Here is a 13,561-nt window from a genome sequence, read left to right as displayed (position 1 = left end):
TTATAAACAGCAATATCAGAGGTATCTCTTATACTCCTCGCCTATAAGTTGGAAATAAGCTTAATACTTAGAGGACTCTTAATACAACCGTTAAATGACGACCACTATAGCCCAGTTGTTTGTGACCCTGCCTACTGAGCTATAGAGGACCCGGCTTCGAATCCCGGTAGATGCAAACATTTATGCGATGAATATGAATGTTTGTTTCCGAGTCATGTCGAGTTTACTGTAACAATATCTCCACCACTCTAAAGTTCGAAACATATGAGATAAAATTTCATATATATATTATTCCACGAACATCGAAGCTGTAGAATTAGTAGCTTCATTCTGCGGTGTTTCCGGGACGATACGACATGGGTACCTTCAAAAAGGATGCGTACATTTTGTTTAAAGGCCGGCAACGCTCCTGTGATTCCTCTGGTGTTGCAAAGACTCTCGTACGCTTTTTAGTCCCACATTTTCATAAAAAAAAACTCGGAAAACGTAACACAATTATAATATATTTTTACGTACGCTTGGAAACGCAATAAGTAGCAATTGCACGCATCAGTTATACTCAAGACGCGACATCGCTAATCGATTGATTGACCCCACTTCACGGAGACGATAAAAATATCCCCCCGTCTTATACAGTATGTCTTCCACCCCCCTAATCGGCCCTTTCTTGTGAAGCCAAGTACCCAGTAGTAAAATTTCCAATATCTATAAATATTAATGCTAAACCAATCTCTATTGTAAGAAATGACTTGAAATTTGAATTAAGTTTTTATAAATCTTTGTATCTTTTTTCGGTTGACAAACATATTAACTAAGTGAATTTAACCTCAACGCACCGGATCCCAGACTTGAATTCCGATATGTTTAAGTATTTGATGATTCCACATATTAGAAATGGAACGACCGATTCTCAGGCTATTAAATAATAAGTTTAATTGTACAACATTACTTTGGAAACATATTTTTTGATGAAAGAAGAACCCGCTGAGTTTGGTGCGCCCATTCTTCTCAGGTCTTAGGCATTCTCTTTGGAATGGGTGGTAGTTTTAATGGGTGTAGTATATTTGTATTCGAATTTATGATGAACACTCATGTTTGTTTCCGAGTCTTGTTTGTGTTTGAATTATGTATGTTTAAGTATGTATATTTGCTGGCACCCATTGTACAGGCTACATCCTAGTTTGAAGTAAAATAATTGTATGGCAGTTATCATTATTATTTTCATATTAGCTGTGCCAGACTCACAAAAAGTTAATTGCTTTAAAATGTAGATTACTGAGGTTAAAAGAATAACGGGTTTGATCCAATACAAAAAAGTATTTATTGACAAATTATAAAATAAACATACAACTGTGAAGATACACGGATGTTTGACATAAGTAATTAGCAGAGTAAAAAAAACGGGTTGCACTCCAGGAGTGCCGGCAAAAGTGAAAACATAAACATTAACGTTGTGCATTTTTTAAATATTTTGCCATAGTTAGGGAATACTTTCTCGCAAATTGCTTTATTTATCAGTATAAAAGGTATTTATGTGGTTAAATATAATATTCATTTACCGCGCTGTCGTACACAAAAATGACAATTTATATTACATAATAAATTTTATACTTCAGAACTATTACAATTATTTTACATTAAAAATACATCTCTAAGAAAAATCAACTTTCATCCATAATTTCAGCGACTGCCTTACGAATTTTCGATTAGTTCATCCTGGCGCGAGTTTCACATTTTATTTACCGATCCCAAGAAAAGTGCTCAACGTCACTAAAGAAGTGTTCACTTCAAAAACTCCAAAGCTACCCCGCTATGTTTTCAATATGATTAAATACAAAAACTACCTGCGACGTATGGATTATAAGCTCCCTAGCGATAATGATAAAAAATATATACGAAGTGTAATAAATAGACTTTGCCACCTCATCAAATATAATGTTAGAATCCACCTTGACAATACTTGGAATCATGAGCTTGCTAAGGTTGAGAATCCCTCAGCCGATCTATGGCGCATTACAAAATCCCTAAAGCCTAAGTCCACTGTAATTCCAGCACTAATGCGTCCTGACGGCACTTTTACCAATAGCCCTTCCGAACACTCTGATATAATCCTGTGATACTCTTGCTACCGCATTCCAAAGTAATATGAATCTAACTAAGGATTGGCAAAGTCCTGAAGTCGAGACTGTAATAAGTGACTCTTTAACAAGGATTGATGAGTTCACAATTGTGAAGCCAACCCGAATAGTGCGTCCTATAGAGATTCGTAAAGCACTTCGTGCGCTCAAGACCCACAAAGCTCCAGGACACGATGATATTCACAATATAATGCTCAAAAACTTATCGCAAAAGGCTGTAATCTCCTAACAAAAATCTTTAATGGCTGCCTATTTCTTGGGTATTTTCCTAAAGTTTGGAAAAGGGCCAAAGTTATTCCTTTAAAAAAACCGGGTAAAGACGAATCAAATCCTACTCATTATCGTCCAATTAGTTTACTCCCGTTCTTAGGTAAGTTATTTGAAAAAATTATTTACACCCGTTTATTATGTGTTTCTGATCATATACTTATTAATGAACAATTCGGATTTCGATCCAAACATTCTACAGTGCAACAATTGGCTAGAGTATCAGGGCATATTTCTCATAACCTAAGTCTTCATAAGTCAACAGGTATGTTCTTATTAGACAGAATGAAAAAGCTTTTGATAGTGTGTGGCATGAAGGCTTACTTCACAAACTAGTCAATCTAGATGTTCCACTAGATCTTGTAAAACTTATTAAGTCCTATCTTTCCGACCGCCAATTTATAGTTCACTACAACAAATCCAAGTCATCATGTTTTCTTTCCCCTGCTGGTGTTCCTCAGGGATCTATTCTAGGCCCATACTTGTTCCTCATCTTTCTTAATGACATCCCTATCCAACCGCATACTAGCCTTGCATGTTTTGCGGACGACACAGCCTCATATACTTCATCTGACGATGTCGATCTTATAATTAGCAAATTACAACTTGCAATCGAATTGCTTTGTACATACTTCTCTAAATGGAAGCTGAAATTAAACGAGTCTAAGTCGGAGGCTATCTTGTTTACACGTCATCGCAAAGCCCCGAAACGACGTCTTATTATCGCTGATAATGAAATCCCCTGGCGAAGCTCTGTTCGGTATCTTGGAGTATTAATGGATAATAAACTCCACTGGTCAAAGCATGTTAAGCACGTGCATGTAAAAGGCGCCCAAGCCCTGGGTGCCCTTAGTCCCGTTTTAAATCGCAAAAGTAATTTAAGCCCGTATACTAAACTGAGAATATACAGTACTCTCGTTCGTCCCTGCATTACGTATGCATGTCCCGTTTGGAGTTCTACTTGTATATCTAATCATAAGTTGCTACAAATATTTCAAAATAAAGCAATAAAAATTGCTTTTAATACCCCTTTTAGAACAAACCTGACTAAACTACACCACAGAATTAATTTTCCACTTCTACATGACTACACTTTAAAACTTTCACGTACATTTTACTTAAAAAATTTAACTAACAAAAATCCATTGATTTCGAATATAGCTTATAAAATTAACAATCATCGATACACGCGTAACTTACCACAGCACTACCTTTTGTTTCCCCCAACTCAAGCCTAATGTGAGCACGAGCATAACAAACGATTGGAGCCAGGGGCACAGCGCCGCGACCCCGCTCGGTTCCTAGCGCCGTGAGATCCGGGGAGGCGAGGTGGCTCGCTGCGCTGTGGTTATATTTGGTTGTACATTGTGATGGACATAATTAAATTATAACTTTTAGATTTGTGAATATATATTGTAACAAGCGTAATTATTTTCAAATAATACGTATTGGATGTTATTGTCGCAATTTATTTTAGTAATTGTAGCAGTTATACATTGTCTTAACGAGATTTATGTTATTATGTTTGTAAAAACTTTAATAGGCGTTCCTTCTTTTTCCTAGCCTCAATGTTGTTTAGCCTTCTCATGTTTAATGTTCAAACGTAAATCGCTGTACATTTCCGTTGTAATATCATTTATCAATAAAGAATTTTGCAATGAATGCATGACTTCAAAAATTTGAAACTTGAAATTGTATTTAAAAGGAAAGTAATTAAACTTTTACATGGTGTTTAAATACACGTAATTAATCTTAAATAAATGTCTACCCTAAACAAAGACAGATATGAAGCATCATGCGAAGAGAGAGAAAGGTTACCTGAAACGACAAGCGTGAAATATTTATAAATACTGTTTTTCCTGAGATTTGGATAGATATCAGATCGTATTTATTCCCTAAATATCTACAAGTACATTATACAAATGATTTAAGTTTTCTTTATTGGCCAAAATCGTGCCAAAATCTGGCACGAGACTTGGCGAGACAATACGTCCTGAGGATGCCTCGTGTAGAGGCGAAACACGTGTCGAATTGTTTAAAAACAAATATTGGCGGAATTAACACTAAAGAAAACTTAAATCATTTGTATTGTTATGGATTTCCGCAAAGTAACGCCTACTTCAATAAATTTTCAACAAGTACATTATTAAAATCCTTAGAGCCATTTCCAAAATACAGGACAAATAAATGTTACGGCTAAAGTTAGGTCGGAACATAAAGTTAAGATTAGCCAGCTAAACTTACCTAACTTTATCCTCTATAGCATCTCAATTAAAATAAATATGACCTGTCTAAGTTTAATCTCGCATCGTTTAGTTTAGTGAATATATATGTTCGAATTAAACCTAGCCTACCTTTGGATTTTAGCAAAAGATTTGTTTTAATTATTAGTACCTTTTACTATTACTAATAATCCTACATGAATTTCTTGTTTTTTTTATATTCATATTATAACTCGTTATTTACTAATGTATACAATACTTTTCTTGATTTCTTATTACTCATAATTTTTGTAACACAAAGCATGCTGTGATTCCTAATAATTAAAGCAATGTAAACATTAACACTGTGACTACTGTTTCTCTGTTGGTGATCCATTAAATATATATTTTTTTTTTGTTTTTTTTTTTTTTTTTTTTTTTTTTTTTTATATGATATACGAGCAGGACGTTCAGCTGATAGTAATTGATGCGCCCTGCCCATTACAATGCAGTGCCGCTCACGATTCTTGAAAAACTCAAAAATTCTGAGCGGCACTACAATTGCGCTCGTCACCTTGAGACATAAGATGTTAAGTCTCATTTGCCCAGTAATTTCACTAGCTACGGCGCCCTTCAGACCGAAATACAGTAATGCTTACACATTACTGCTTCACGGCAGAAATAGGCGCCGTTGTGGTACCCATAATCTAGCCGGCATCGTGCAAAGGAGCCTCCCACTGGTTCAATTCAAGGACAAACGAGCGTACGTGTCACCTAATGATAAGTGATCACCCACATTCAACAAAGGAATCACAGGAGCGTTGCCAGCCTTACAGACTACTACTTCGAAGATTAGTCTAAGTTTACTTACACACTTACTTTTATTTTTAATATATTAATTTATTATCTATACATAATATATCAATTAGGAATAGTCCGTTTTATAAGTATTAAGTACAATATATTGTGAACATGTTTCATCAGTTCTTACAACATTATAAATCAGTCGTTAATTATTAGAACTACATTTAAATAAACAGCATACATATTGTTATTTTGAGTAATAATTTTAAAACAGTCAGAATTTTTTATTCAAAGAAAGCAACGTTTAATGATGACCTAGACAAAAAACACAAAGAAAAGTTTAGTATCTTTGTAGTCAAACGACCCGAGGCTAATCCGTACAAAAACCAACCGTTGTCTAGAGCTCTAGTATTTAAGACAATGAAAAACTATGGCTAAACATTGTCTAAAGGAGCTTGTTAGCTAAACGTTGTTGGTGAAACAAGACAATAGGGGCCCCACTCGCCTACCCTCTGCTAGAAAATTATTTTTGCACGAGAGTGGCGAGGTGAAGGCGAGGTTTCACCTTTCATTATTAACCCGAGAGGATCCCCTTTGATGCAGTACACGGTTGCCCTCATAACAACTAATGGTTATAAATTTAGCCTGTTATTTCAAAAACTCTCGCAGAGTAAGGAGTACTTCAACGAATTAAGTATTCATTATTCATGTTTTATGCACTGTTTTTATCTTCAAGCGATGATATGGCGAAAATATTTAAATAAAGAATACTGGATTCCAGATTTGAGTTGCGAATCTTAACATGATAAAAATATCATATTATGACAATATGTTATGTTTTTAAAGTGATAACCCTCACTTCTAGGATTAATACACAAATAAAATTTGAAAAACAAAATTTTATGAACGATGCGGGATGTTCATAAAATTTTGTTTTTTGTTATCACTATAAAAACATAACATATTGTTTAGATTTGCAAGAGCGACATCTCAAGTCAATTTCCCAATATGCAAATATTGGGGTTGAGCAGGTTATCAACTGTAAAGTAGATCCTGTAGATGAAGCCACAACCTGAGAGTTGAACAAAGCAAACAGAATTTTATAACGAAGCGGTACTCGAACGGTTAGCTCAGTTGGTTAGAGCACCGGCACGGAACGCCGGAGGTCGTGAGTTCGTATCCCGCATCGTTCATATTTTTTTTTTCAAATTTTATTTGTGTATCATATTATGGCTAAAATAACTGTGAGTTATTATATACGAGTATATATATTTTGGATTGTTCGGTTTTGTTAATTCTTTTTATGTGGTTTAAATAAGTGTTAATTAATATAACAGTTGATAAATCATAGTTTTTTTATGTTTATGTGTCGGAAGGTACTTTGTTAGTTTTAAATAATTTTCATATTTTTTCGACGAACAATTACAAAAAGAAAAAGTTCTGAGACGAGTAAACGTTCACCTTCGTACGTGATACGTCCTGACTATTCCAATGTAGTGCCGCTCAGCATTCTTGAAAACTGTAAAATTCTGAGTTCTGAATTCAAATCGTAAAAGTACGACAGTAGGATCGAAGCGACCTTATGTCTAAGAGTTAAGTTTAGTGTTCTTGTAACACAAATTACCGGTTCAGTTCCAATTGTTATGAAGTTACGTTCCCATTTAGGGAAATCGTATGATGCGTATTCTTATAACAATTTTTTATTATAATAAGGGACGAGATGAGCAGGATGTTCAGCTGATGATAATTGATACGCCCTGCCCAAAACAATACAGTGCCACTCTGGATTCTTGAAAAATTCAAAAATTCTGAATGGCACTACAATTCTTCACCTTAAGACAGAAGATGTTAAGCCTTATTTGCTTAATTAACTAGCTAATGCCCTAACTAGCTTCAGACCGAAGCACAGTAATGTTTACACATTACTGCTTCACGGCAGAAATAGACACCGTCGTGGTACCCATAATCTAGCCGGCATCCTGTGCAAAGGAACTGGTGCATTCCAACGTCAATTGTTGGGAGATGCGTATTATGCAAAGTTTTGACATTTGGTTGAGTTGACAACTTAAAACATTATATAATAGAGCATAGATAACCCGTTTGGATAGTAATAGAAATACTTTAGATTTGGTAGAAACAATATTGGTAACTTTGTGTAAGATTGTCGTTCAAATGGCGTTGACGTGCGGCTCCGATTCAGTTAAAACTTCTAGGGAAATGATAGAAGAAAACGAATCTAGAACAAAACGTGGATAGGATAGGACTTAACGTCAACGAATTTGAAATTACGTGAATAGTACTGTAGAAGTTGTATTTGCACGCGGCAGTTGTTTTTTGGTACGCAAAAGCTGGCATGCTGCACTTAGAAATCCACCGGTATTAAACAGGTGATCATTTACCCACCGGATGTTTTATCAGATATTAACACTCATATACATCAACTTGTTTCATCAATTTCAATTTGGATAAGACAAGTAGAACAAGAGAAAGAATTACGTATTTCGCAGCCTCTTTCCGTTTTTAATTATTGAACCACTCATTTCTAATTATTGTTATTAACGCCGGGGAGTGGTGAAAATTGAGGGTCTCGAGTAATATTGACCGCCAGGCTTGAGGTGCGTCCTGAGGGAGATTTTTAATTGTATCCCGCTTTTAACTTCGCTTGTTCTTTTGAGACGCGATAAACTTGAGCTTTGCAATGTCTTATGTTGTGAGTTTTATTGGGGTTTGGGAAATCAATTTATATACTTAATATTTAACTTTTAAAATAAGTGATGTACTTTCAATAAATTATCTAGGCTCATCACGAACAAACAAAGATATATTATTAAGTACAATACGCACACATAAAATTGCATATAAACATACATCACTCGGAAATAAACACTTATAATCATCATCAAAATGTTTGCAACTACTGCATTTGAAATAAAAAAAAGTCAGGGTTCCTTTCCACTTGCTATCAGAACGTTAAAATTAATGGGCATCCACGACATTATAAGCACTGAATTGTTTGTGTACAACCTTCATTACTATAATACTGTTATTGCGAACTCATTGTGAACAGACGTGTCGAATAATCTGTATGTGTCAATTATAAATAATAATTTTGCTAAAGAGTGACCTAGTTTTACGTTAGTGTTAAAATAAGCATTATATTTTATTTATAATTAGTTAATAGTCATTACTTTGAAGACATTGTTTACTTATATACTTAACCTGTAGATTAATTTATACCTTTTTACTTTAATAAGTTTCTCTTTTTTGTGATTATTTAGTTTTAATATAAGCTCTTTACGCCTGGAACACAGGTTTACCTAGTTCAGGCACAGTGTTAAATAGCTTTTAAGTAAAACTTGTATTATAATTCTTATTTTGTATTTTAATAATCTCTTAATTAATAAATTGAAATTGAAAAAAAAAAAAACAGAATGTATGTGCCATTGAAAGTCCTGTCAAAATTGGTGCTACCATTTCTGATCTACTTTGTAATTTTGTTTCAAAATTTAAAATCTTAGAAATGAGGGTTCTCACTTAAAAAATAAACAAAATGTTTACATTTAAAAGAGCGGCATTTCAAGTCGATTCCCTAATATGCAAATACAAGATTGAGCAGGTTATCAGCTGTAAAGTAGATCCTGTAGATGAAGCCACAACCTGAGACTTGAACAAGATATACGAACCATGCGTCACTCGAACGGTTGGCTTAGTTGCAGCGCTCTACGGAACCCGAGAGGTCGCGGGTTCAAGTCCCACATCGTTCATAATTTTTATTTTCAAATTTAATTTGAGTAATTGTTAATGTCATTTCTACAATAGCATTTCTTTGTGTGAGATCTGACGTAAATGTGTACATGTGAAAAGAGGTAGGTGAGGGTATATTACAGTCAATCCGCTAATGTCCCCTTAATGCGTATTGGTCCGTATTACGTATTTTATATCCAAATTGCCGTTCTCTAAGCTCCAAATCCTCAGTAAGCCTTGAAACCGAGATCAAAGGAACGCTGCCATTACGACTGTGGCTCATTTTTTATTAAGCCCGGAGCGAAGCCTTATCTTAATGTTGCCGCTTACTTTATGATGTTATAAAGCTGATTTTTAATCTGGCGCGGGAATATTGGGGGATATTGTCGGGAACAATTCGCGGGAAATCGAATTTGATATTGCTTAGATAGCTATGTTGATACTTATTATATTTTTAAAGGTTTGAGCAAAATAAATAGATTATAATAATAATAATAATATATCTAATCTCTAATCTCTGTTCCTCACAAAGGTTCTTTAAACTAAAACAGTATATAAGTGTTACCTACTTTTTTAAGAGCTGGTATTTTGTAAGGAGCTGGTGTCTGAAGCAGGTTGGCCCTTTACTACAACTTTACGCAACCTCGAGATTCGAAGTAGTTTTATATTTTAACTAGCTGACCCAGCAAATGTTGTATTGCCGATATTAAAATCGCGATACAAAAGTAACTGTTGATCGTAGATGGGTTAAAATTTGAAGTTGTATGTATTTTTTAATGTTGACTCATAATCAAACAAATTTAAAAAAAATGTCAAAAAAATTAAAAAAAAATTTGGCGTGAAAATAGATGTTGACTTGATTTTCATGAAATTTTGAGTGCATATTGGGTAGGTCTGAAGCCGTTTCGAAGGAGTTTAACTACAAACACCGCGACATGAGAATTTTATATATTAGATAAAGCGTGTACTTTTTAAGTACAAGTTAGTGATTACTAACAATGGTACAACGAGACGAAGTTATCAGCCCTGATACAACCAAAGTCCCAAAAAGTGGTATCGCACTTGACAAATTGTTTAATAATAGAAAAAGACTATTCAAGTCTATTTGACAACAATAACATAACAATTCCATGAAGAGTTCCAGTTTTATCATTTAATGATAATTTTATTTCAATAGGAGGTTCCTTTGGGTGGGTACCACAACGGCGATTATTTCTGCCGTGAAGCAGTAATGTGTATGCATTACTGTGTTTCAGTCTGAAGGACGCCGTTGCTAGTGAAATTACTGGGCAAATGAGACATAACATCTTATGTCTCTAGGTGACGAGCGCAGTTGTAGTGCCGCACAGAATTTTTGATTTTTTCAGGGCAGGGCGTATCAGTTACTATCAGCTGAACGTCCTGCTCGTCTCGTCCCTTCTTATCATAAAAAAATATACAACTCATGCCAATTGAGTAATGCAATGTTTTAATCATCACAACCCATAAACTTCTAAGAATCCGTGAATGATTTATTCATTACATTAGGAAAATAGTGATAAAAGTAACATATGCAGTTAACATATAATAGCCATTTATTTCTTATTCGTTTTGGAAGAACTTTATTTGGAATTTTGACAGTAAGTACGGAGAATATATAGCAATGATACCGCTAAAATTCATTCCTTCTATCCGCCAGTGGGGTCTCACCACACTCACAAATGGCGCTCTGAGAGAGAAGACGCGGCGCAAGAAACTCTCCCAGCATTCTTTTTTTGCGCTCTTTACAATAAAAATATACAATATTGTACAGTCATTTCTATCGCTATAAAATAATCACAATCTAGTCCCAGGCTGTCCGATCATTTAGATATTCAGCAGTGGAGTAATAGGATTTACGACAGAGCCATTTTTTTTATAAAACATTTAAATTTATTTATAGATAATGCCTGAACAGTGGCTGGGACTTTATTATAGAAGTGTATGTATATATATATGTGTGTGTTGCAAGATAATGTACGTGGCGGTGTCACTATCACTTTACACCAGGTGACCCATACGCTCGTTTGTCCTCCACTTCCATAAAAAAAGCTATGTAAAATTTCTAACTACCTAATTGTGTTTGTTGAACTCTGTGAAGCTTAACATATCCGTGTTACAGCTTCTTAACTTCACTAAGGGAAGCTTTAAAAATCCCTATAACCCGACATATTGATATTTAATATTGCTGCATACAAACAAACTTATAACGTATTTGAGAACTCGTGTTCCGTTGCAATATTGTTACGAAGGCACCCTTGTGAATCGATATAACTTTATGAAGTATGTCGCACGTGCTAAGTTGCTCGGTGCAATATGTTCGCTGGGGAGACGAAACTCTTTTTATGAATAACTTAAATGATTTATGAAGTGTACGCTCAATGCCTTTATTTTTTCTATGAGTCGCCTTTTCGGTTTCCTCTAGGGGCTGCGTGCGAAATATTGTTTTGTGAGGATTCAACGTTAAAGGAAAATTGTTCTCAATTCGTTATATCTGTTTAATAGCTTTTTAACGATTTCGGGAAAAATAATTTTAGTAGGTATAAGAAGCGAGGGCAAATATTTAAAACTTTGTGTAGATTTTTTTTGATATATTTATATACTTTTACCTGTATATATCCATCAAATAAATACGATTCCTAATTGACTAATTGCCCTGGAGGTTACGGATATTAAATCTAATTGAAATTATTCATGCAGTTGCTAATATGGCATGGTTATACATTTTTTATTTATTTATTTTACAAAATCAAGTAACAATACATGTACAAAATAAAGTACAAATCAGTAATAGGTACATAGAAAGTAAGCTAAGTGTCCATATTACACAAATTTTTTTTTGCTCGCCTTACATTTCCTTTTACTAGTGACTAGTGTTAGCAAATCTTTAGGTAGACTGTTGAGGAATTCGGGTAGCATTAAATTGCTCGTCCTGAATCATCAGAACACGTCTACTGCTAGACAAAGGCATTCCCCAAAGATTTCCACGACGGTCGGCCCTGCGCTGCCCTCATCCAACGTATTCCAGCGATCCTGACCAGATCGTCGGTTCATTTTGTGTGGGGCCTACCAACACTGCGTCTTCCCCTACGTGGTCGCCATTCGAAGACTATACTGACCGAACGGCCATCTGTCCGTCGAACTATGTGCCACTTCAGTATCGCAATCATTAGCTATCATAGTCGATAACTTTGGTTAATAATAATGGCAATAATATAATAATATATAATAAATATAAGCAGGATGGTATGTTGCGTAGGTTTTTTCATAACTAGTTGGTCAATAGTTTATCGTTATTAAAAAAATTGTTACAAACATGCCATTGCATTAATTCTGTTCAGAAAGGTAAAAATATGACATTATGTACATCTCGCTTTTATTGGATTGCTTTATCACAAAAATGTGTTTATTTTATACAAAACAAACAAATTATTATATTGCTTAGTGCGGAGGCAGTCACTTGTATATTTGATGACTTAAAATAATATTCTCGCCTCTTAAGTCAGAGTTTATGTGTGTTTTATGAAAATAAGCGGGTGGCCGCTCATTTCGGGTCTAGGGACTAAACCCCCAAGCTGGGGAGGCTGTTTATATCGCTTTCATGGTCAGAAGTCTTGGCCCACAGCCAGCCATAATGTTGGTCTACATTGTTTCGTAAGCTTTCCTCTTACCAAGTTTTATATTCAAATATATGTATTGATTTTCGTGTTTGTATGTTTAGATAAAGTAAAGCAGGATTACTTATACTTTTAAAGGAAGTGGATGCAAAAAATTTAGGGCTTACGTGATGCTGTCACCGCTGCCCACATTATCCTGCAATACGAAGGCAAAAAAGTGATAAATTATTACCGATGTGGTGTGTGTTTCTTATGCACTCCAAGACGACTGGACGGGATTTTGAATTTAAAAATTAAGACGTTCTTACGACTAGCCCTGACACTGTTGCGTGAAGATGTGAATTTTCTCTGATTCTTCTATATATATATCGTATATATCACGGGGAGTGCTAATAGTTGTTCCAGTAGCAAAATTCCACCACCAAACATTACGTCAAAATGCGAAAATTTCCCGCGCATCACTTTGACATCTAATAAATAAATAAATAAATCTAGAATTCTAAAAACGCAAAAAAGGAAGAGAATCTTTATGCCTCTCACAGCCACTTTGTGTATTCATTATCCAGCTGAACCGATACGACTTAGGGATATTCATAGTGACAATATAGTCACAATTTAAAGGCCGGCAACGCATCTCTTCACCGCTGGTGTTGCGAATGTCCATGGACGGTTGGCTCACCACTTCCTTTCTTGCCCGTTTGCACGTATTAAAATATGTCCTGTGAGATTCAGTACTGATTTAGTCACGGTTTTTTGATATTGGAAAGTTCTC

The 13,561-nt window shown here is 35.0% G+C and overlaps 2 protein-coding genes across 2 annotated transcripts in view; both read left to right on the top strand.

Moving 5' to 3' along the window:
* Positions 1-13,561, top strand: part of LOC126977510 (uncharacterized) — a 210,417-nt gene that overhangs the window by 26,202 nt on the left and 170,654 nt on the right. The window lies entirely within an intron of this gene.
* The window catches only part of LOC126977492 (runt-related transcription factor 3), a 94,802-nt gene that overhangs the window by 58,835 nt on the left and 22,406 nt on the right, over positions 1-13,561 (top strand). The window lies entirely within an intron of this gene.

This window comes from Leptidea sinapis, chromosome 45 (genome assembly GCF_905404315.1).
Source record: "Leptidea sinapis chromosome 45, ilLepSina1.1, whole genome shotgun sequence".
Lineage (NCBI taxonomy): Eukaryota > Metazoa > Arthropoda > Insecta > Lepidoptera > Pieridae > Leptidea > Leptidea sinapis.
This window is presented reverse-complemented; position numbering and strand designations above follow the sequence as displayed.